The 23,881-nt window shown below is 30.2% G+C and overlaps 1 protein-coding gene across 2 annotated transcripts in view; it reads left to right on the forward strand.

Moving 5' to 3' along the window:
• The first annotated feature begins 1,721 nt into the window (after positions 1-1,721).
• LOC125064302 overlaps positions 1,722-23,881 on the forward strand; it is a 47,883-nt gene continuing 25,723 nt past the window's right edge. The window contains exons 1-2 of one of the 2 annotated variants that reach the window (XM_047671266.1): positions 1,722-1,853; positions 21,238-21,289. The gene's annotated coding sequence lies outside the window, so the exon portion shown is untranslated. The remainder of the gene's footprint in view (positions 1,854-21,237; positions 21,290-23,881) is intronic. The other variant, XM_047671267.1, reaches the window with a different exon arrangement.

The raw sequence follows: 23,881 nt of genomic DNA on the forward strand, positions 1-23,881 counted from the left end.
TATTTCCAACCGATTAAATTTATTAAGTAAGGTAAAAGTCGATGGTTAAGAAGTTGTTAGTATTGTATGTTTCAACTTAGTATTTAATAGACAATTATTAAAACTTAACGCACTTCTACAATATTATCTAATCTAGTGCTTTTTTAAAATATGATTGAATATTTATTGACGAAATCTGGATATTTTTTTAATAACGTAATGCACAAATTATTATATTGTACAAATATTATATTATCATTGGACAAATATAAAATTTTCAAAACAAAACAAGGGTTGGAGATGCATTTTTTATTGTCGATAAAAATAATTCATGAATTATTAAGCTTAAATGCATTATTCATAAATAAATCTTCGTTGGAATATGAATAATTTGCTGCATCACCAAATTGTTGATTTAGAATATCATAGGCCAGTTGAACCTACAATAAATATCAGCAAAACCGTACGGATGGTAATGAATATTTATTAATAGGAAGGAGTATTTATGTATTTACAACTTACGATGTTTTCGCTTTTTATTGACACGTTGAATTACATAATTAGATACAACAATGTTTAAAGGAAACAGATATATTGCGTTTAAATTTTTTTTTAGATAATCTTTTAAATATTTATGTATAAAGCATAATTAAAAAGATGTATATATTTATTACCTACATACTCTTAAATCGAATTTGAAGCATAAGCCATATGCAGTCAATATTTTGTTTTAATGGTAAATTGTGACTTGTCAGTACGACCCCACCCTCACTATAATAATACTAACGGAGGATAAAGCACTCAAAATTCCCGCTATATTATAATATAACATAAGTGTAACACTTAAATATTATTTTAAAGAATCTATTTCGTAATATATACTTTTCGCTAAAATGTAATTTTTTTTTATATAGATTTTATCAAAGCATTTTCAGATTGTCAGTTAATCAATCGAAGTAAGTACCTATCCCTTTGAGCAACACATAACATTTATAAGATCTATTTGTATTTTGTACCTGCATGGATAAGGAATATTATCACACGGGTATTCATATGTTGGTATATAATAGAAGGGAATCAAATTCATTTTATATGAAAGAAGTCAGAGAAAATTCCAACAATATAAATATTAAACACGTTGCATGCACAGAACCATTCAATCACAAGAATCGAAAAAAATAAGATAATATTCAAATATTCCATGCGTACGAAGTCGCGGGTACTGCTCGTCACGGAATATGATTTTTCTGCGGTTGAACATAAAATTTCATTATTGATGTCTAGACCTATAAATTGGTTTACCTTCATCAAATAATCGAGGGCACGAAGCAAGGAATGGGATTCTGTATAATAAAATATTTACAAATTGCATTACCGATCCGCATCTCATTGTTATAAAAGATATAGATAGGTAATATTACAATAAAAAATAAAAGAATGTAAAAATTTTAAGAATGTTATATAGCAGTTTTTCTTCCATTGAAGTTTTTTATTTTTTCACGGTTATATTTGAAGTTACTTTGTGAACTAGGATAAAGATATTTTTATTTTCTTTGGTTTTTTTAAAGATATACATATATGTTATACATATAACCAGTATGAATTTACCATGATCATTTTATTTTAAGAATTATAAACAGCAATGTATTACTTATCTAAGTAAACGACGATTAAAATTGATTATAGTTTCATAGTACGGAGGTTTGGCCCCTCTTTCCTCTCAGAGAGGGCGACCTCAGTCCTCTTCCAACTTCTATCGTGAGCGGATGTTTTGCCGCACAGCAAACAGTGCCGAGATAAAAAGTTGACTTTTTGTATAAAAAATCGTGTTGTGACTTTTTGAAATCCAGTCTGGACTTTGGATTTTTATTTCTGTAAGTATTGCTTTGCTGACGTCAATGATATTTTTTTTAATAAAAGGTCAAAGCTCCCGTAAGTTCAGTATCTGTGTGATAGCTTAAAGAAGCCGGGGGCATTTGGTAAATGTTTTGGTTAAACCTAACATTTATTTATTTATAATAGCACCCAATAACAAAAAGAAGTTTTCTTAAAAAAAACTTATTTAAGCTGTTATAGAAAATCAGTTTTAACGGTATAATTATTCTTCTTTTTAATTTATTTATTATTTGTATAATAAGTGCTACATATATTTGGTATAATAATAATAGGTATATAGGAAAAACGTGACCTTTTTTTCATATCCTGCAAAATTTAATTGACTTAAATCGCAGTAATTTATATTGTTAGTGTCAAGGTTGAACAGTACTTTTACAATGCAATACAAAAAAGTACTATTGTTCTTTGAATATCTACTTATTTTATATAAGTATATATATTTTTTGTTCGTATCTTAGCTGTTTAAATGTCAAGATTTTTTTAAGCATTGCCTAGTTGTTTTATAAATATTAAATATTTTAATAAATTTAAACATTTACATATGGATAAGTTTGTCTTTTTATTTTTCAGTATTTAATGACATTAAAAGAAACCTTTTTTTGTCTGACATAGAAAGGAGTTCCGTGTTTTATTAGCCGATTGACCTGTACTTTGTTACTAAGGATGCTTTTTAATAATTTCTGATACATAATTCACCTTAAATAATGTCTATTCGTACAAGTGTGATTGGGAAACAAACATTCATACACACAAACTATCGCATTTATAATATTAGAAATATATATTTTTTTATATTACAAATACACTATTCAATATAGTATCGAAATGTACACATACATTTCGAAATGTAAGTACATGATATTACTTCAGTGCGCTTGAAAATGATTGTGCTTACTTTTAATTATATTGTAATCATGTTCAAGCACACAAAATTCGTATTATATTAATAACAAACATTCTTAACATGGGGGTTTGGTATAACCTAGGTAAGACCAAATTATATTATTAATAATTTTGCATTATCAATAATATATATAATAATTTGGTAGTTGTTCTGCTGGTGGTCGAAAATTGTACTTTTTTGGAACAAATACAATACCTTATCTATGACACAAATTTTGTATAATATAAATTTCATTTTACTCCTTTTATAATAATCCAAAAAAAAACAAACGTCACCTTGCATATATATATTGTTTCGAGAGATAAGATCACGTTCGATTGAATTCTTAAGAAAAATATGATAAAAATCTTGAGAACAATCTCGATTCACGGTTTCTATATTTTTCAAATTTCAGACAATTTGTGTACACACTGAAATACAATCGGCATTGTTTAATGCAATATATCAACTAGAAATATAATGTTTTAACAAAAAAAAATATCAAATTTTTCGGCTACGACCGTCATAAAAAAACTCAAGTCTATTTACAATTATAAGTACATATAACATATAAAGTAACCTGAGGTAAATGCGTCTAAAGAGGCAAATGCGTCTTTTGATAATATCGTACAAACATAACACTTTATAACTACGACCGCTCTCTTTTACATTAACAGTTTCAAATTTAAGACGCTAAAGCTATGGATGGTTTTAAAATGCTGTGCTTCTATTTCATCATCAAAAGACGCATTTGACTCTGTAGACATTAATTATTATATTATTATATATCGTGTGTATATTGTTTTATATTACTAATATTGCAAATTAAAAAAAAAGCTAGTAATTTATTTCAATTACTTTAATGGCTTGGGGCTTTAAAAATAAATTAATTTAAAATAATTAATGACTAGAGATCGTTTATTGAAAATATCAACATTTAAATGATAATAATAAAAAAATATATATAAAAAACTTGAGATTTTATTAATTCTAACGTCTAGATACTTGTTTCTATACTCAATATACGTTATACTATAAATGTTATATTTTTTACGTAGTGGGTAGTTTCGATTACACAAATCTTAGAATTACATTTTTTTACATTATCAGCCTGTAAATTTCCCACTGCTAAAGGCCTCCTCTCCCTTTGAGGTTTGGAGCATATTCCACCACGCTGCTCCAATGCACATTGGTGGAATACACATGTGGCAGATTTTCGTTGAAATTAGACACATTCAGGTTTCCTCACGATGTTTTCCTTCACCGCCGAGCACGAGATGAATTATAAACACAAATAAAGCACATGAAAATTCAGTGGTGCTTACCTGGGCTTAAACCCGAAATCATCATAGACGACCTCCGTGGTCGAGTAGTGTGTACACCGGTTTTCATGGGTACGCCACTCTGAGGTCCCGGGTTCGATTCCCGGCCGAGTCGATGTAGAAAAAGTTCATTAGTTTTCTATGTTGTCTTGGGTCTGGGTGTTTGTGGTACCGTCGTTACTTCTGATTTCCATAACACAAGTGCTTTAGCTACTTACATTGGGATCAGAGTAATGTATGTGATGTTGTCCAATATTTATAAAAAATAAAATAAAATTATCTGTTAAGATGCACGCATTCTTACCACTGGGCCATCTTGGCTCTTCGTATAAATAATCATATGAATATTTTCAATATTTTAAAACAATAGAAAAGTTGCGAGACACGCCATTAAAATATTAATACCAAACTGATAATTTTCGTTTAGGTTTGCAAACAAATGGCTTGCAAATGACTCGTAAGATAGAATACTCATTATATATTATATATATATATATATATATATATATATAATATAAAACATTAATTTCTACTTTAACTCGGTTTGATGAAATAATTTACATAATTTTATTACTAAAATTGATTGATACGTAATTAAACTTCGTAATTACATTTCGTGGACTACATTTTATTATTATTGTCACGCAAAGATACGATAGCAGATGTTCTATTAATTTATTTACACATTTCATTACGGACTGTAAAATTACACGATGCTTATAATTAATTACTAAGCGAACCCTAAAAATTCACCCCATCCGCTCAGTCTAAACTGCAGTTTATTAATGTAACTGATAACATTGATATGTAATGAAATATCCTCCCTACTTTATTTTGTGTCTAATAACTTGTGCTGTGTAGCTGTCCATTATATTAAGTTTGATTGTTATTTATATTACTAACTTTTACAGTTAATTGATTCAAGTCTTACATTTAAAAAATAAAGTTTATTTTTTGTTTTTCTGAATTAAACTTTATTTCCGTGGTTTCTGACTATTTATATTTGCTTTACCGCTACAGTTAATACACATATAATACACAATTAGTAATATAATACTGTACATAGTTTTAAAATTATACTCGTCCAAGTAGAAAAGTATTTTGTAAAATAATAGATAAATATTTTTACAAAACGAGTAAAGATGACATAATCGTTTCTTGTAAATGTTTTCGTATGAATGATCTCTAACGTTTACTTTAACAACAAACAATTTTAGACTTCTGTGTCGCCCCGGGATTCGTTCCAGGGTAAGTGGGTCAGACAATTTGTCCCGGCCGTAATCTGTCTCACGGGAAATGGCTTAGGCGTAACACAATTATGCCTATGTTTTGTTTGTAAATTGCGCTTTAAATGGGAAGAAAGCCACATTATGTTTGCAGATTTAATAAAAAAGTATGAAAATTTCAAAGCTAATAACGTTTACCAAGCCTTATTTTAAACATACGTCCCAGAGGCAAAGTAAACGGAATGATATTAAATTTTAATTTATTAGTTATTTTAAAAGACAATATTTATGAAATATGAGTTCTCTCTTACAAATAATTTCAGATACATTAAAATATGATGCAAAAAATTAAAAACATTAAAAAATAATTTATATTCGCATAACATTCGAGTCATACACAAAAATATCAAGATATTTTGTGATCAAGACGCACGTTATCAAAGGGACACGTTGTACATGCATCAGTGGGCTATGTAATAAATAATTATCCACGCAAAAGCCACTATGCAAAATGCAAACTAATCAAAGTCCTGGTAAACTGCATGCTTTTGTCAACCAATTAGTTCGTTGACACGCCTGACGCCATTGACAAACACGCTGTAATGACAATCAGCACGATAGTGGAATGTTAATTAATTGGATACAATGAACGCCTTGCTTATTGAAACGCTCTTGATTGGGATTAACTGTTTTCTCAGCCTTCTATTTGTCATGGTTGTACCTTGCTTTTGTCGAGATGGGAATACTTAAACATACTCGGATGTTTTAGTCTAGATTTATGATTGAATAAAGTTTAATTAGACAGCAACTAGCGATTATTTTATTGTAAATAAAACTAAGTTAAATTAAAGTAACCTACATTACAATTTATATTATAAGCCGTTACTGTTTCAGCTGTCGAAGCTTTATGTGTACCGAATTATTTCTTTTTTTTTTAAATAAATAAAAAATAATTATCAATAATTTCCTTCAAAAACATTTTATTTTTATATATTTTCACCTAACTCTCGAAACCGTTTCTCGATTTAATAGTTCGCACTCAATAATCTTGCGTTCATTTTGTCGGCGATAAAAATAATATTTTTTATGCATTAGCTCTATCGCTCGTGTCTTGCGAGGGCTTTACAGTTAATGAGGCGGATCATTCGCCGTGCACAGCCTGCCCACACAGGTTGTAAATACTTTGTCTGATAACATCGTTCAGATTTATTCTTGTTCTGACTACCTAGAATATTATTTATAGGCCCCAAGAAACATTATTGTGCGCCACGAGCGATTACTGGTCGTTTAAGTTTGCTTGTTTTTAATTAATCGAACATTACATTTTTAATGATTTTTGCTTGCTCTTAATATTATAAATAATTTGTATACTTTCATTATTATACACTTTTAACAATATAGTCTGACTATTAAAAAATATCTTTAAGTACGTTCTTCAAACTAGGTTACTTACGCTTAGCAGTTTTAAGACATTTTGATTGATTTGAAAAATTGGCGAACATCAGGGTTTCGATTCCGGACAGGTACAGTAGAGTTTGCGTGCCATATTTGATTATATAGTTCATCATTTGCTCGGAGACGTGCATATGTCAGATGACTTTCGCGAGACTGAGTTTTCGATCAAACCATACTTGAGCAGCGTTGTATATATGTGTGTAATCTACAAGACTTACCCTAATCAAAATCTACGGGCCGTCCTTGATCAAAAAGAGTAAATACAAGATTATATCTCTAATGAAATATTTTAAAGGAGAATAAAAATAAAATTGTATTATAAACGACGTAGGAACACGTTCAAATATCAAGTGAACAATATCTTTGGGATGTCGATCGACTTTTAAGATTTCTAAACAGGTTATTATAACTAATGTTTGCACAACTGCGGTACAAGGTTGTGTTCTTGTTTAGGTCATTGTGTGTCACGAGCTGTTTGTTCGTTAGTAGATGACTGTGATTAAGTCTAAAAATAAATACATGAGATCTTTACTGCTTATTATAATCAAATATAATACATTTAATTTACAGTGTTTATAATTCTGAGAAACAATATGAGTATATTATTTTTATTTGTTCGCGTGTTTTATTTATAAGTATCTGTGAAGGTAATGCCGTTTTAAACTTTTTGTAGTTTTATTATCGATTCTTATCCCTGGAGACCTTTCGCGAAATGAACGCCCAGGCGGAGTACTTGAAAAAAAAATGCAAAGATAAAATAAATTGATAAACTCGTTTATAAATAAAAAAAAAACAACTGTACATTGCTCTTACCTGTTTGTTTTGAAATAAAATAATAAGCCCAGTCTCAAGCATGATAAAACTATTATGTATATATTATACGACTAAGTCTGCGATCCCTCTCCCTCTTGGATTATTACGAAGTTGTAGTAATATCTTCAGCTGCTGTCAACTAAGAGAGGATAAAATGCTGATGTGCATTTAAGTGTAATCATAATCTTTTAAATACAAAATTAATTCTGTCTGTCTGCTTGTTACCTTATCACTATACAATCATTGAAACCGTCACAATGAAATTGGACATAAAGATTTCCCGAGTCTCGAATGAGGACAAGGATATATAAATTACGGGATTCACGTAAAAAAATAGGATCTGTCGGGGAAAAAAATTAAGTCTCGGTTTATACCTATTAACATATATTACAGGGGGAAGAGTGAGTGAGTCAGTGTAATTGATAAGGATACAAAACATTGTGTAGAACGCAAGTGCAATTGTTGGCATAAAAAATAGCTATTGCTTTAAAATATCATTTAGGTACCTTTGCATTTTGAAGCATTAGCCGTGCTATATTATATTTATATACATATATAACTTCTACTATATATTTATATATCTCTAGGTTACCATCAGATCACCTGTTTTCTCTTGATTATCGTCTTGTACTAAGTAAAACGATGATATCTGTTTACAAGTCCCTACTCGAACATAGGTAACAATTCAAAAGACCGTCTTGGATTTTTTATTTTCCCTTTTATTAGTTATTCAACATTTAATTTCACTTAAACCTTATACCGTACGAGCGAAAAGCAATAGTAATTTACAGTTCACTGGCTAAAGAGTATGAATTACAAGCACGTACTCATAGTAAGAGCGCAATGGACCGTATCGCCACGCTTTTTATTTTAATCGCTATGCTTCGTTTAATCTCTCGATGAATCCTTGTTCAACATAAATATGAGAGAAAAAGTAACAATAAAATATCTTCAAACAAAATCCTTTAAGAAACGTTTATAGGTCTTGTGTGTAGTCTTGGTTGTAACTCGCTAATGCTACGAGGGACATAAGGCGATTTAATAGTGATCTTTTTAAAGCTTCGTTACATAATCGAAGGAGACCGTTTATCATCACGTACGAACACGGTTACGATTTGAAAAAAACAGCCGAAAGTACAATGATTATCAAGTAGACTTAAGTGAATTAGCGTAAACTATAAAATCTCAATTTTCAATTAATTATTTTCTCTTTTGCTTACAACTACTAACTTGAAATACTATTAAGATAAGCCTAGTCCTTGAAATAAAATATAAAGAACCTAAGTTTAGTTGCTTCTCATATTTTATTAAATTAAATGTCTATAAATATATGTAACGAAAAAAATATTTTTATTTTATATTGTTCACATATATTGTATAAAAGCAAGGATCGAAATATTACTAAGCGCCTAACATGATCAGCTTAAAACGCATAAAACGATACAAGATATCGCAGATTCGTATAAGGAAATGTTGCAGAAACAACAACGAAACGGTGCGGAGGATTGCAATCGTATATGTTATATGCACTATATTGTTGCCCGCAACCTATTGCGGAGAAACCGGTCTCGAGTCTGCCAGTCACCGGGTTATTGTAGCTAACGCGTACGTTTCCGTTAAGAGCTCTCGAAAGTAAGGCAGCGAAAGGGTTGGATACATCGCAATTATGTACTCTTCTATAAAACCTTCTGCGCTTTTATTTTTATTATCATAACTGTAAACAAGTTAATTAATAATTACAGAGTAACAAAAAGAAATCGAAGACCCGACTACTGATTTTTACAATGAGTAGCACGTAGATAATAAATAATTTATAAAAGTAATGTCATGATTAGATTCGACTGTATAATGTTAAGTTATATATCATATAGTATATAAAAATCTCGTTACTGGTCTAAGTTCAACTAGATATATCATAGACTGGTGCAATAAATAAGTTGCACAGTCTTTTTTTAAATCAACCGGTTAATCTTCTTTCGTTTTGCCTACGGAAAAGTACTTCTTGAGAATAAAATACAATTTTATGTTCATAAAAATCTGTATCGAAATTCTTTTTAGATTTTTCGAAATTCATTGTTAATTGAAGAGTAAACCCATCCACTTACACTCGAAATAAATATCTTGTAATACCTAAAAATAAAAACGTTACCGACCAATTGTAATGAAAATAAACCAATTAACCGATATCGACTTAGATTTTAAGTCAAATCTAAATATTATAATTATTGATTTAAATCAAAAGTGTATCATCCCAAAAGGGACAAGGACTAATTTAGATTCGGTTTAAGCTATAGAATCAATTTCGTGACAACTTTTCGCCTTACAATTTCCCATGCCCTTAAGCGAGTTGTGAAGTTAATGTCTCGCCTCGACAATGACTCATTGGTCAACATAGATATTCCATAGATATGTTGCGTGTGACGCATGCGCCGACTTGCACTGTGAATCAGGTCTGAGAATGTTCGTTAATTTTTTATTTGTTTCAAATTATGACAAGCCTTGTGTAACTTAAATTATATTTCTTACGATGTACAATTATAATTTAAGCTTGAAAGCTGAAGTGATCAAAGTTTTTACTTCTTTTTATCAATTATAGAACGGATTACTATCACTTAGAAGTTCGTCTTTCATAGCTAACCGATAAATAGTAACGTTTAGATTTGGCACACCTACAGCTTCCATATGTAAACTAAAAGAGGTATATAGAGAAAAAACAATCTGGTTAATTTTATAAATGAATAATTTGTAAAAAACTTCTTTTGTGTTTAATCCTAAGATTTCTGAATTTTTCTTTGTGGTGTACAATAAAGTATATTAACATATTTATTTAGGAAGAATAATTAAGTTTTTCATTTATGACATAAATTATATCATACTCATTAAAATAAGTAAAATTTTAATAATATAGTTTTAATTATATCACCCTCAAGTTATAGAGAGTCATGATTATGATTTATTTTCTAGGCATATTTATAAAATTGCAAATCTTTTCTGGAAATATGTAACACAATTTACATACTTTGCAAGTTCATTTTAAAAACATCAAACGTTTTTTTGTTGGAATGTTCATCAAATGTTTTTTTACGTTTTCGTAACTTACAATCAGAAATATTTCATAAAGTACGCAAAGGAATATAATTATAAATATGCTTCATGATTCTCTGTAAAAGGTTGACTGTTGATTGGCGGGTGTATTATATTGCACTGTCGATGGGATCTAATATGAAGCTCCGCATACCGCGAACACGCGACAGCTTACTGACACGGAAGCCCTCATCGCCACACTCGACCTACTTCTCCTTATCATCCCAACAAATTGATCAGAAGAAACGATAACCATGTGAAATGATGATTACCTAAATAATATTTTAGCAAATATTATACCTGCGAATATATTAGTAAAATAATTTTTAATTTTTTTTGTAGTACTAATTTATATAAAACTGCATATTACGGACACGGACTTAGTGACACGAAAACAGCCCTCGGTCACATGTGACCTGTTTCTGAACAACGCCCAAAGCTTAACAACTTTACATATATGTATTATAGTTAATAATATATATTCGTATTGAAATAAAAAAAAGTTACTTCGTGATGAAACCTGAAAAGTTGAAAACTCTTAATGATTTCTTGTTATTTTAGTTTACAAACATCGTCTAATAGAGAGAGAAATATTTTGAGAAATGTTTTACTTTATTCGTAATTTTGGCTTTAAAAACGTGTACGTTTATGCCATTCGCTATTATCGGTCCTAATGCAAGAGACAAATTGATACTATATTTATTTCTGTATTAAAATATATTGATTCGTGAATTTATTAACCATTATAAAATAAAAATGAAATGACGCTTCTAGCTCGAAATAAAAAAGTGCGTGATGGTTGTAGACGAATTTTAAGATATCAGGATGCCTGCCTCAAAACGTAAAGAGTGACGTATTTCTAAAGAGGCAAGGCCAACTAGACTACGGCAGTATAATTTTAGTTGAATATACATATACTCTACAGGAGAATTGTTTGCATTATATATGATTCTAATAAACGTTTGCATAACTTTCGTGACTCTTATTATGTTATATATTTGTAGAAATGAAATATTACAATGGGTACTCATATTTTAACTAAGCTATAATTAAAATTATTTTTAGTTCAAATCTAGAATAATAAAGTGTATTAAAAAATCGCATTAGTCGACGACATCAAATGTTGACGTTTATTAGACTATGTCCAAACGATGGAACGGTTACAGTAAGGTCATGGGTCAAATTGTGGTCTATTCAAAGCAAGGTGTTATTATATGATTTCCATTTGAACCACGATCAGTAAGTACTCCGTTAAAACCCAGTTACCTTGTGCAAGTTTTTGTTAGGTAATGTAATATTTTCGTAATGTTTTAATGTCCTCACAACCTTTTGTAAGGTCGCAACTATATTTTTGTTTTCTCCGAAAAAGATTTCAATTGCTTAACATTAGTTGAGTAAGCCAAAATAACGATTGTTTATGTATGTACACTATTACTCATAGTGTATAAATATGAAAATTATTCTTATTATCTTAGATTCTTTGGGTGACATACAATTGACAGTATAAGGAACTAGTTACATTTTCATAAATATTTTAATTTATACGCTAATGTTGAGTACGTTCTCAGGTTCCGGTCTCCCTCTTTATAAATTTACATTTCGATTCTTTCAGTATATTATTCGTGATGATAACAGACCGACAAATATTTGTTATAGGGTTTAAATAAATTAAAGTAAAATTGCATGCAAGGCAATTTTTGCCTGTTTTTCTTTCGTCGGTCGTCGTCCTTATAATTAGAAATGTTTTTTATCGAAAAATATTAAGTATAATAAAATTGATTGAACAGTTACTTACTTACTTGGTGGTAGGGCTTTGTGCAAGCCCGTCTGGGTAGGTACCACCCACTCATCAGATATTCTACCGCCAAACAGCAGTATTGTTGCGTTCCGGTTTGAAGGGTGAGTGAGCCAGTTTAACTACAGGCACAAGGGACATACCATCTTGGTTCCCGAAGTTGGTGGCGCATTGGTGATGTAAGGAATGGTTAATATTTCTTACAGCGCCATTGTCTATAGGCGGTAGTGACCACTTATCATCAGGTAGCTTATTTGCTCGTCCGCCTACCAATATCATAAAAAAAGAAAAAAAAAATGTCTTGCAAGCCAGTCATGTCAGTTCTACGTAAAGTTACTACGAGAAATCGGAATCGTAATCAATCTCATATCAGTAGAAAAAGTAGCATACTAATAGACGCGACCCTTAATTTTTTTTTTTGCTAAAATCTTGTTTGCGATCATAGTGTAGTTTATTATATTAGTTAAAATCCTTAACCTGTGCAAATATTTGCGGTGAATTGAATAGCACATGTCGCCGTCTCGATTTCTTGATCATTTGATATCTTCACGAATATCGAATAGCAAGCCGCTGATATTTGAATTGACTCTAATTACGTTTTCTAATTACTTTTTATTTTATTTATATTATTCAAGTATCATAACGTGAATACAACGATACCTGTATTTTACTTTGAAGTTAAATTTATCGGTTACTCCTATAAATTACACATTTAGTATAATATTTTATTTCTAACTTGCAACCTAACCCGGGTTATATTATATAAATATAATTGATACCCTATTGTGCTCGGGAATAATGTAGGTAATGATCGAATAAAAAATCGATTATTATTTCCGGAGATTACCCCCACATACAAACAAACAAAGTTAACCTCTTCATAAAATTAGTACAGATTACGAAGTTGAAAAATGATAAAAATGTTAACAACCCCTTTGCATCGCAATTTCGATTAATCGGACGAAACTAGGACATTTACAATAGATACAGCAACAAAGAGATGACACAGAATTACAATTTCTTTTTTTTCATATGAAGCTTGCATGTCGCGAACATTCTTTGTACAATTATATATTTGTGTTTTTTCTTAATACCACAATAATTAATGTATTCTTCACGATGAGACGAAAACAATTACGTCATAACATATGAATTTTTTTTTTTCAAAAATTGAGTGTGTAATATCATCTGTGTAATACGAATATTTATCAACGTATAACTCAAGAACTACTGGTTCATTTTATTTTCCTGCAATAACAAATGTGTATTTTAAAGTGCAATATATTATAGAAACTTAACATACATTAACCTTAATAAAGCGTTCCTTGGCGTAAAAGTTTTAAAAGTGCAAAAGATAGGAATAACTCTGGAATAAACAGAAACCTGTACTGCAAAAAGGCAATATCTTGAAGTTTTTATTGATCTTATTGTAAGTAAATGACAAGTTTTAATATAAATTCCTTTGCCCAGTGTTGCAGAATTGTGTGGATTTCAGTTGGTGTGAACAAAAGGCGACGCAGCAGACCGAGACGTAGACACAGACAGACAGACTGCAATCACTCCGCTTGCTATTTCGAGCGAGGAATTACTATTTTTAATCTGTTTACTGGGATGTGTTTTCATATACTTTCTAGTCAAGACCTAGAACCAACTTTGTCTAATTACGAGTTACTTAACGTCGTTAGTAAAATTTAAACTTTGGCGACGTGAAATATGAAATGTAGCAGACGAAAAACAACCATATAATAATCGACCAGTAAACCACAATGCCATTATGCCTCCTGTTAGCTTTACACGGGTATGAAGGATAAGCAAAGATTTCATATACTTTTAATAAACTAGATTGTACCTACCGATGTCTGTAGCAGAAATTTAGTTATACATTTATCTATATATTGCAAAGTACAGAAATTGTCACTAATTAACTTAATATCGTCGTATCCGTAGTTACAGTAGTATCCACTTATTTTCCTACTTTGTTTTCTGAATAACATCGACTTCTCAACTTCATTGCCATGAACAATTCCCTAGGAAGAAGTCCCATTTAACTTTTCGCATTCAAGTTTAATTATATTTTATAAGTTCAAGCACTAAGACCATCTAAGCTAGTTTTATTTTGTCTTTAATTATTCTTCTACAGTTTAAAGTAGATACGTGCATAGAAACTATGTATTTCATTCCTTTTTAACATTTCGACCTTTTCCATAAATTTTTGTAATAAAATTTAAAAGAAATTTCATTTCCTAAATGTCGATAGAATTAATATCAGTCGATGATTACGTAAATAGTTATTTAGCTACGAATTAGTAGATTTATTTCGATAATTTTGCACCATTTATCTTGGTTACTATATTCAAGAAACAATTCGGATTCAGATTACAGATGGTAGAATTCTCTATGAAGCGTAATTCAAAATCATCCCAATAGAGATTGTTTGGAAAGTTTTGACGCTGATAGAACGAATTTAAAGCTCGTTAATCGTAACTCTAAAATGATTGGTTGCTGATGATCTACTTATAACAATCGTTAAATATACCACATAACTATCACATTTTTAAATGTAGAAGTGATGCTGTTTTTTGTTAGTGCTGCTTTCAGATTGGTAGATCTAATCTATTTAACGATTGATAAAGAACCTCGAACAATTTGAGCGAATGATAACAGCGAAACAGCATGTACAACTTAGTCGCTAAGTTATAATGAAACACTTTTGTATTATAAGTGACTAAAGTTTTATATAAAAATAAATTTTAAGTAAATCAGCACAGTTACAGAATACGTTTACATTACAATCAGCACTAAAATGATTGTCAGCAAAAGTATCTAGCAAAAACACATTACGACATTATGTCAATATTTCAACCATTAGGTACTCAAGTCTAATATTTAAATCTTTAATGTAAGGTCGAAAATAGATTACTTAAGGATTATATAAACAAACAATATCAATTACAATGCATATATAGACATTTATTTTTTGCTTTTCTTTTGTTTTTTATACGCGGTCACTTTACAACAAATAACTTTAACTATTCATATCAAAGTATAATTTATATATGAATATTATTTTATTTATAATATAAATATATATTGTTTAATGTTGTCTTTCAGATATTTTGAACCTAAAGCTGCACGTTCTTAGCTGCTTAATGCAGTTAAAATTTAACCTTGTTTTAGTTCTTATATTTTTAATCGACTTTAAAAATAATGTTACCAATTTGATATTTTTGTCTGTAATTTAGTTGGTAGCCACTAGACTTGACTAATTATTTCTTGTTGGATTAGTTAATTGAAAAAAATAAAATACAAATACATAATATTATTATACATATATATGCTATATATATACACATATACATAGTAATAGGATCGAATTGTTAAGTCACTGCCACGCCATAGAAAATACCGCACAATACAATTACTTTATAAGTGCCGGACCTTGTTGCCTCTTCATCTGTGGCTATATATAATAAAACAGAAATATTTCTCGTCTTTACATGTAATACGGTATAATAATATCGTGCGTGGCTATAATATCGACGTAGTGAACAAAAAACAATGATAAAAATATTTATTATTTTATTATAATTGAATATAATTTATTTTTAAATACGTACTGTATGAGATTTATTAAACGAATTAGAGTACTAATGTAAATTGTGTCTCAGACGCCATAATAATGTACAGTACTTAGATATACTAGGCTACTACGCTCCGATTTCCGAACAAGTTCTCGACGAAAAAAACACATCCTAAATGTTATATGATTGTTAGCTCTTAGTAAAACTTTTAAACAGTTAGATAACATTTTCAATTTAATAAGAAGTGAAAAGTTGTTCGTGATGGGAGAAATGAAATACAATCCGACGCAGTTAAAGAACCGAGCCAAGTTTCATTTGGTCCGAGTCGTGGCAGATGGTTCTAAGGCAAAAGGTAATTCCACCATTAGTTAGAATTACTGAAGTTCTAATGGTACGTACTCGTACTATGAGAACGTTATAAAAAGACGAATGTAAAGAAACTTTCTCCTCTAAGAATTTAATACTTAAATTCTTTTCTACGTATTACTGAACTTAGTCATATTTTAAAATAAGAATAGCTGTAAAATAATGAAAAAGTAATCAGATAATACATTTAATTGACGAATATATAAATTATAAAAAAATAATACAATTTTAAGATTATTAAATTTTAAAAGTTAATTGTATAGAAATACCAACGTCAACCAAAAATATTGATGATTTTTGTGTAAGAGATCAATCCGTCATAGCTATTTTCAAAAGAAACTTCACTTATACAAGTAGTAATTAATTTATATTTATGTAATTATGAAAATAAGCATCATTAAACTAGAGTTTTAATTAAAAATATGCAGTAAGTACACCTTGATTATTATTCATAAAATTGGTAATAACCTTTAAATGAACATAAACATTATAACATAAAGTACCTATAATCTTACTCTTACATTGCCGAGGCTTATGAGTTTTCTGCAAAAACGTATAGCTTAGACATACAATCCTAGAGTAACTAGGTCTCTCATTCAAGAATACATCCTGAATATTACAGAAGCGAAACCAGGCCGGCTAAAGTTTCATCTTCTGAATCGTAGCAAAGACCTCTTTTATCGATCTACGTTATTAATGAAAACTACTGAACTTTCTAGAATACTTGAATACTTGTTCGAGCTTAAGAGGAGTAATTATTTCCTTTTAATAAGAAATGTTCAAGTAGACGTATATTAAATGTTTTCAAAGAAATTAAAGTGTGTAATTTATATGTGACTATATATTTTTTTACTAAATCGACACAAATAAATACATATTTTAAGTATTTCTCGTGTCGTAAATATTTATTCGATCCAATTTAAAAACAGTTCATAGCTAAATACCTCAATATATTTCGTTTTACAGTTACGATTAAATTAAATTTTTTGGTGAATCGATTTCCTAGCAAAACGTATGCATAAGACCTTTTTAATCGGTTACTTCGTTATTAAGAACTCATTTCCTGATTAACAATATATTATAAGTAACAATATATTTTTTGAAATGCCTTTCAAAAAATATATTGTTACTTATAATACTTTCAAAAGAACAATAATACTTATAGATACAATTTTCTAATAAAATAATTTATCATAATGACCTTTAATTATGTAGATAAATTAATAGTAATAAAAACGAGATTAGGAGTCTGACTTCAGTTGTCTAGAAGTCAGGCTCTTAATCTCATTTTATATGGCTTTTAATGTGGCTATTACAAACTAGTTTTTTCCTACTAAGCCTTTGACTAAGCGTCTTAAAAAAAAGTAGTTAAACAAACAGACATATTTATATTAGCTGTTTTTTTATTGCCCAAATCGTTATGTATTACTACAAAACATGTTTAATATAAGTGCCACAATCAAAATTTTGAATTACTTAACTTATATAAAAAAAATACATTATCCGAAATAGTAAAGTTGTGTTTACAACAACTGTATTTTAATACAATTTAAAAATGCCAATGTTCTTAAGATATCTTTAATATTAAGAATTGAGAAGAGAAGTCTGCTAAAAAAAAGTCTTCTTGGTAGGGCTTTGTGCAAGCCCGTCTGGGTACCTACCCTACCACCAACTCATCAGATGTTCTACCGCCAAACAGCAGTACTCAGTACTGCTCCAGTTTGAAGGGTGAGTGAGCCAGTGTAACTACAGGCACAAGGGACATAACATCATAGTTCTCGAGGTTGGTGGCGCATTGGTGATGTAAGGAATAGTTAATATTTCTTACAGCGCCATTGTTTATGGGCGGTAGTGACCACTTACCATCAGTGACCTATTTGCTCATCCGCCTACCGATAACATAAAAAAATGCCAGGCAAAAGTTAATAAAAAAACAAAAACAATTAAAAACAAAGATTGTCGTCAATAAATTGTGTAAAATTGTATTGTATTTTGAAGTTGTCGTTATGCAAAATCACAACATTGTTATGTGTGGATCCGACAATAATCTTTTTAATAGGCTCCAGATAATAAATGGCGCCAATTACTATTCTAGAAGGCTCCTATTATGAATGGAGGCGTCTTCCGTTGACTGGTATCAAAACCATTGTTGCCCATCGGCCTTGGCGCCTTTCACCTCTGTTTGGAAATTGTACACTGAAATTTAAACTACTTCGGTACACGTTTATAGATTACATTGAAATTGATACCGAGATCTGACTGTTTCGTATTCTTATCACTGCGAAAGCGAAATTTGTTATACTTTTTATATTGCCTTTATACATTAGCAAGGCAGAGGTTTTTTAAATTGGATTGACCTGTCTACCAGGAAGTGTTCCGTACTGTGGTTTACTTACAAAAAAAAAATGCAAATTTATGACGAGAAAACCGAAAACAGGACAATTTTATTAAAAATCAATCGAATAGTTCACCGACTTAAAGATTTTATTTTAAATTAATGTTTAGTTTTGTTTCATTACTTTCCCAAATCAAGTTAGTCTGACAATGAGTTATCCTTAAGAAAGTGAATGACTGAACAACTGAAACGGGTTCAATATACAATAAAGTAAACTTTTTATGCAGCTAACCATTATAATATTTGCATATATTTTTACGATTTGTATTATGACAAATTGGCCGTAAACTAAGTTCCGGTTACTTAGAATTCTAAGCAAGACTAGATATTATATCTATGTATAGCTTCCACAAGTTCCGTTAAGTCAAAGAGTACAAAATTGTAATTCATATACATACATATAAGATTATCTTTTTTTATAGATCCCTAATTAAATATAAAGTTAATAAAACTTACGACACTTGAATTATGTGTATAAAGGCGTAAACACTTAATAAGTGGAAAGTTTTGGTAGTGCAAATAAAATGTTGATTAACATGTTTTGGTACTTAATAAATATAAGATTGTTTTTATAACAAGCTCTTTTATAATAGTCTGGGTCATCTTCTCTAATTTATATTACAACACAAATGCAGACTTATATACCATACAATGAAATGTGCTGACTGAATGACGTGTGCAGCTAAACATTTTAATAAAAACCAATATCTAGCCTAATTTAATGTACTGGAACTCAAGAATTAAAACGTGATTGTTATTCTTAATTTAAAGTGGGTGGTACTACGAAGTGCAACTTATATAATAATATTATATACTAAAACCTTTTTCGAAACACGCTTCTTGTGGTTTAACTTATATAATATATATTTATTCTGTAGTTTTGTTTTCAGTGATGCATTATAAAAACTGTCTTCTCATTTATATATATAAGTATAGACTAAAATAAGACTGAATATTAACGTATCTCTTATCAATCAAGTAGCGAGCGGTCGGGTATTAACGGCCGAAAACGGAATACGTGGATTCATCTGACAATCGGTTCAAATCCGGTAAAGCAGAAGAATTTTTTTTTTGTTTACTATTCAACTGATGTACGACAATAAAGGTGGAGACATACATGCTTTAGAAGTTATTCTCAACCACGCTTCAATTTTCGTTTTGTCAAAGGTTTTTGCCTGGGGCAGCAATGGTGCAATAACGGGCTGTTACTTCTTATACTTCTAGGTTTATGTAACATACCTATTAAATTATAATTGGTTAAGATATTTGCACTTTATGTAAATTAGGTTTTTAGTTAAAATACTTCTTTAAGTATCTTAAATATGAAATTAAGATGATGTTATATAAGAATACTGTAGCAAATTGTATATAACTGAACAATAACTACACCTTACAATTGCCTTAATTAATCAAGAATTACATAATTATTTTGAAAATGCGTCTGTAAAAAAAATATAATTATATACAGTAAAAACCGAAATTACATATCTGAAGGATATAATTTCAGCTTCCTTCTAAGATGACGTAAGAATTTAATAATATGTAGATTTTAAATAGTTAACTTTAAATAGTTTTTATTTACTGAAGTTGCTTGCAACGTTTCTTTACATAATATAAGAGAAAGAGACGAATACAACTAAATTCGAATTTCGAAAGTCGAATTTTATTTGGCCCTTTCGATTATTATACAATAAATATTTAAATAAATAAATTGTCTAACTTATACTTATATAGAACATTGAGTAGTTCAAGTAAATAACCATCTAGTCTAAGAGACATTAAATATATCTTTTAAAATGAAGGTTAGCCCCTGAATTGGTAATGAAACAAAATAAAAAATATGTTGTTAAGAAATCCTTGCTACGTTTATTGTTCATCGCTGCAGTGAAGGCCATATTATGTCAGCGTCAATCGCCTTTCCAGATCGCCAAACTTGTTTTTTAAAAGCAGCTGCCTCGCGAAAACCGGGCAAAGGACTTGTTTCTTGGTACCGTTTCGTTTCGATTTTATTCTTTTTCCAAACAACTCGAACTTTGAACAGTTGCTAATTAATATGGTTAATTAATTAACGAATGCTAACAGTTTAGCATCCGTTAAACAAAGCACTTAAGCCAATATTATTACTGCCAAAGTCACTATTTTTAATTTAAAACAAGATAAATTATTTTGTTTGAATATAAAATCACATACGCTTCCTTGCTGAAAAAAGATGAATAGTAGGTGTAAATATTTATCGAGTTTTTACTTCAATGCTGACTAAAAAATATTACATTCGCGTTTTTGTCACAACTCAGCGCAAATATTAATTTTTAATATTAGTTAATTTTTGTTTTTGCAGTAAACAAATATATTTTAACAAAACATGTTTCTTTATTTATTATTCACAGACTGTGTCAGTGTGATTTTCCGTTCATTTTTTAAACCTTGAATTATTTTTTTCAGTTAACCACATCGACATACCCAATGATTCAGTTGTAAAGCTCCTGCTAACTGCGTAAGTATTATTAAATAAAATAAAATTGTACATAGACTATGACTGACTAACTGATTATTATTATCAGCGCACAGATAAAAATATAATAAGTAGTCTTGATATTTGACATAAATGTAAAAAACTTGGGCCTGATCATTGACTGCAACATGTCTTGGACGTCTCATCTCAACGATGTTAGTAAACGTATGCATTTCACGTTTCACTCTCTCAAACGTCTCCAATATTTTCTCCCTTTCAACACCAAAATTATGCTCGCTCAATCTCTTCTTCTCCCTATTCTCGACTACGCTGATGTTTGCTTTCTGGATGTGACAGAGGAACAGCTTAATAAGTTAGAGCGCTTACAAAATCTTGCTATTCGCTTTATTTTCGGGCTACGTAAGTACGACCATGTGTCTCTTTTCCGCGCTCAACTTAAATGGCTACCTATCCGATTTCGCCGTGATATGCACATCCTTTCGGTCCTTTTCAATATTCTCACAAACCCTAATATTCCTGAATACCTCAGCTCCCGCCTCAACCTGCTTCCTCCTTCAACCCGCTCCAGGCGTTCTTGCATCACTACGATGCTCGATGTGCCTCGGAGTAACAGCAAATTTCGACTTCAGTCGTTCACAGTACGAGCTCCGCTACTATGGAACAAACTTCCTAAATACATACAGGACAGTACTACAATTGATATGTTTAAAAAACGATTAAGACAGCATTTCCTGACACAAGTTTACCCTTCATCATAAACTTTGATATTAATATGTGTGTATCTATGTATATTATATATTTATATATATATATTTATATTATTTATATATATATATATATGTGTATTGGTGTATATATTTATATATATATGTGTATGAATGTGTATTTATATAAATATTTTTTTATAAGTAATGATGCACTACATTGCCCGCTGATTGACTCTTATCACTCACCTCCATAGGTTGACTGGAAGAGATCTCTTTTAGAGATAAGTCCGCCTTTGCTTATGTTTTCTCTATTTTGTTATTTTCTGTAATGTCTTTTTAAGTGCAATAAAGAATATATATATAAAGCGTTGTTTCCTACTCAGAAATGATATTGCTAAATCTTGATTAATAGTGTAAATTTTAAACCTATATATGTGTATTTATATATACCATACATGCATATATTTACTTACGATTGACTGCCCTTATATCTAGTACTACTCTCCAGATCCTCATGTTCTGGGTTCAAACTCCAGTTCGGGGCAATAAAAAGTTATTGTGTCTGTATTATTTCCGATCATGTCGGCTTGCCGTCAATCGGATTATGAGAGTGAGAAAATAGTGAGTGCCTGGTGCACTCACTATTTGTGTTGAAATCGGTCAGCATGACATTTTGTGGATGGATTTAATTCCACCTTTCCAATGCTACTGAAAACATAGGGATATAAGATTAATTTCAAGCGCAGGCTTTATGTCTTTCCGAGGAATCAGGAGGGGGAGTGTTACAATGCGAACTTCGTAACTTCAGGATACTACTTCAACTCCTTTTAAACTAGACTGGCTGCTATGATCAAGTTATAAATATTCCAGGCAGACTTATGGTCCATATACATATACAATGCGTACAATTACAATACGATTACATAAATTACTCAAAAGCTTTCACAACAAATAAGCAATTGACTTTTGTTCTTTAAAAATGTAATGTGTTTATACATTACGTCACTATAATATGAAGTACGTTTAAAATATTCGTATTATGCATCATCATCCACACTAACGAAACTATCGTATATATTATGAATCTGTGATGTGCGCTAAAGTTAAAATGATTGTGACTTCAAGTTAGACCGACTGGCACATCTTTTTCAATATCCTTAATAGTGAGGGAGCTGGCTAGCAAAATTTTTATATTATTGCAGACACGTGGCAGACATTTCTTAATAATATCTATTGAGATACACAAAACATCACAGGCGTCGTCAGCCACTACGGTAGCGCTGTGTTGTCAAGTGACAGTACTTTATTTACCCATGCTTGCCTCTCGATTTGACTCTAATATTGTTTCTAAATTAAATACATCAGATAAACGTTCAGACGTGTTATATTCTGCAGGCAATATATATTACGTCTAAAAAATACATCAATCTACAAAAATATATAATGTGATACTTTATGAGCAGTCGATAACATCGATAAAGTACAAACTCGTATATGCGATCGATATCAGCTGTAGTAATTACTTTTTCCACTAGACTATAAGTATAAAAATATTTAACAACGTCAAATGAATGAGCAGATGACTTAGAAGAGCTTTTTACAACTACACCTCGGAATATATATTGTAATATTGTCTCGTAGATTTTCATCGTGCTTTAGACAAAAAAAAATAATTTCATGCACTTGCTTTTACAAATCTAAGGCACTATTACGCCAAAATGCATACTGGTAAATCTTAATTTATTAAATTAACTAATTTATATAAATCTGAACTGTATATACCTTTATTTAATGTATCTTTATCGACATAAGCAAATCACATACCTAAATGTTCACCAGCTCCCTGGCTGATTGATTGTTGATTGTGACCATAACAACTAGTTTGACCCCTCGCTGTATATAATAA

This window comes from Vanessa atalanta, chromosome 5 (assembly GCF_905147765.1).
Source record: "Vanessa atalanta chromosome 5, ilVanAtal1.2, whole genome shotgun sequence".
Lineage (NCBI taxonomy): Eukaryota > Metazoa > Arthropoda > Insecta > Lepidoptera > Nymphalidae > Vanessa > Vanessa atalanta.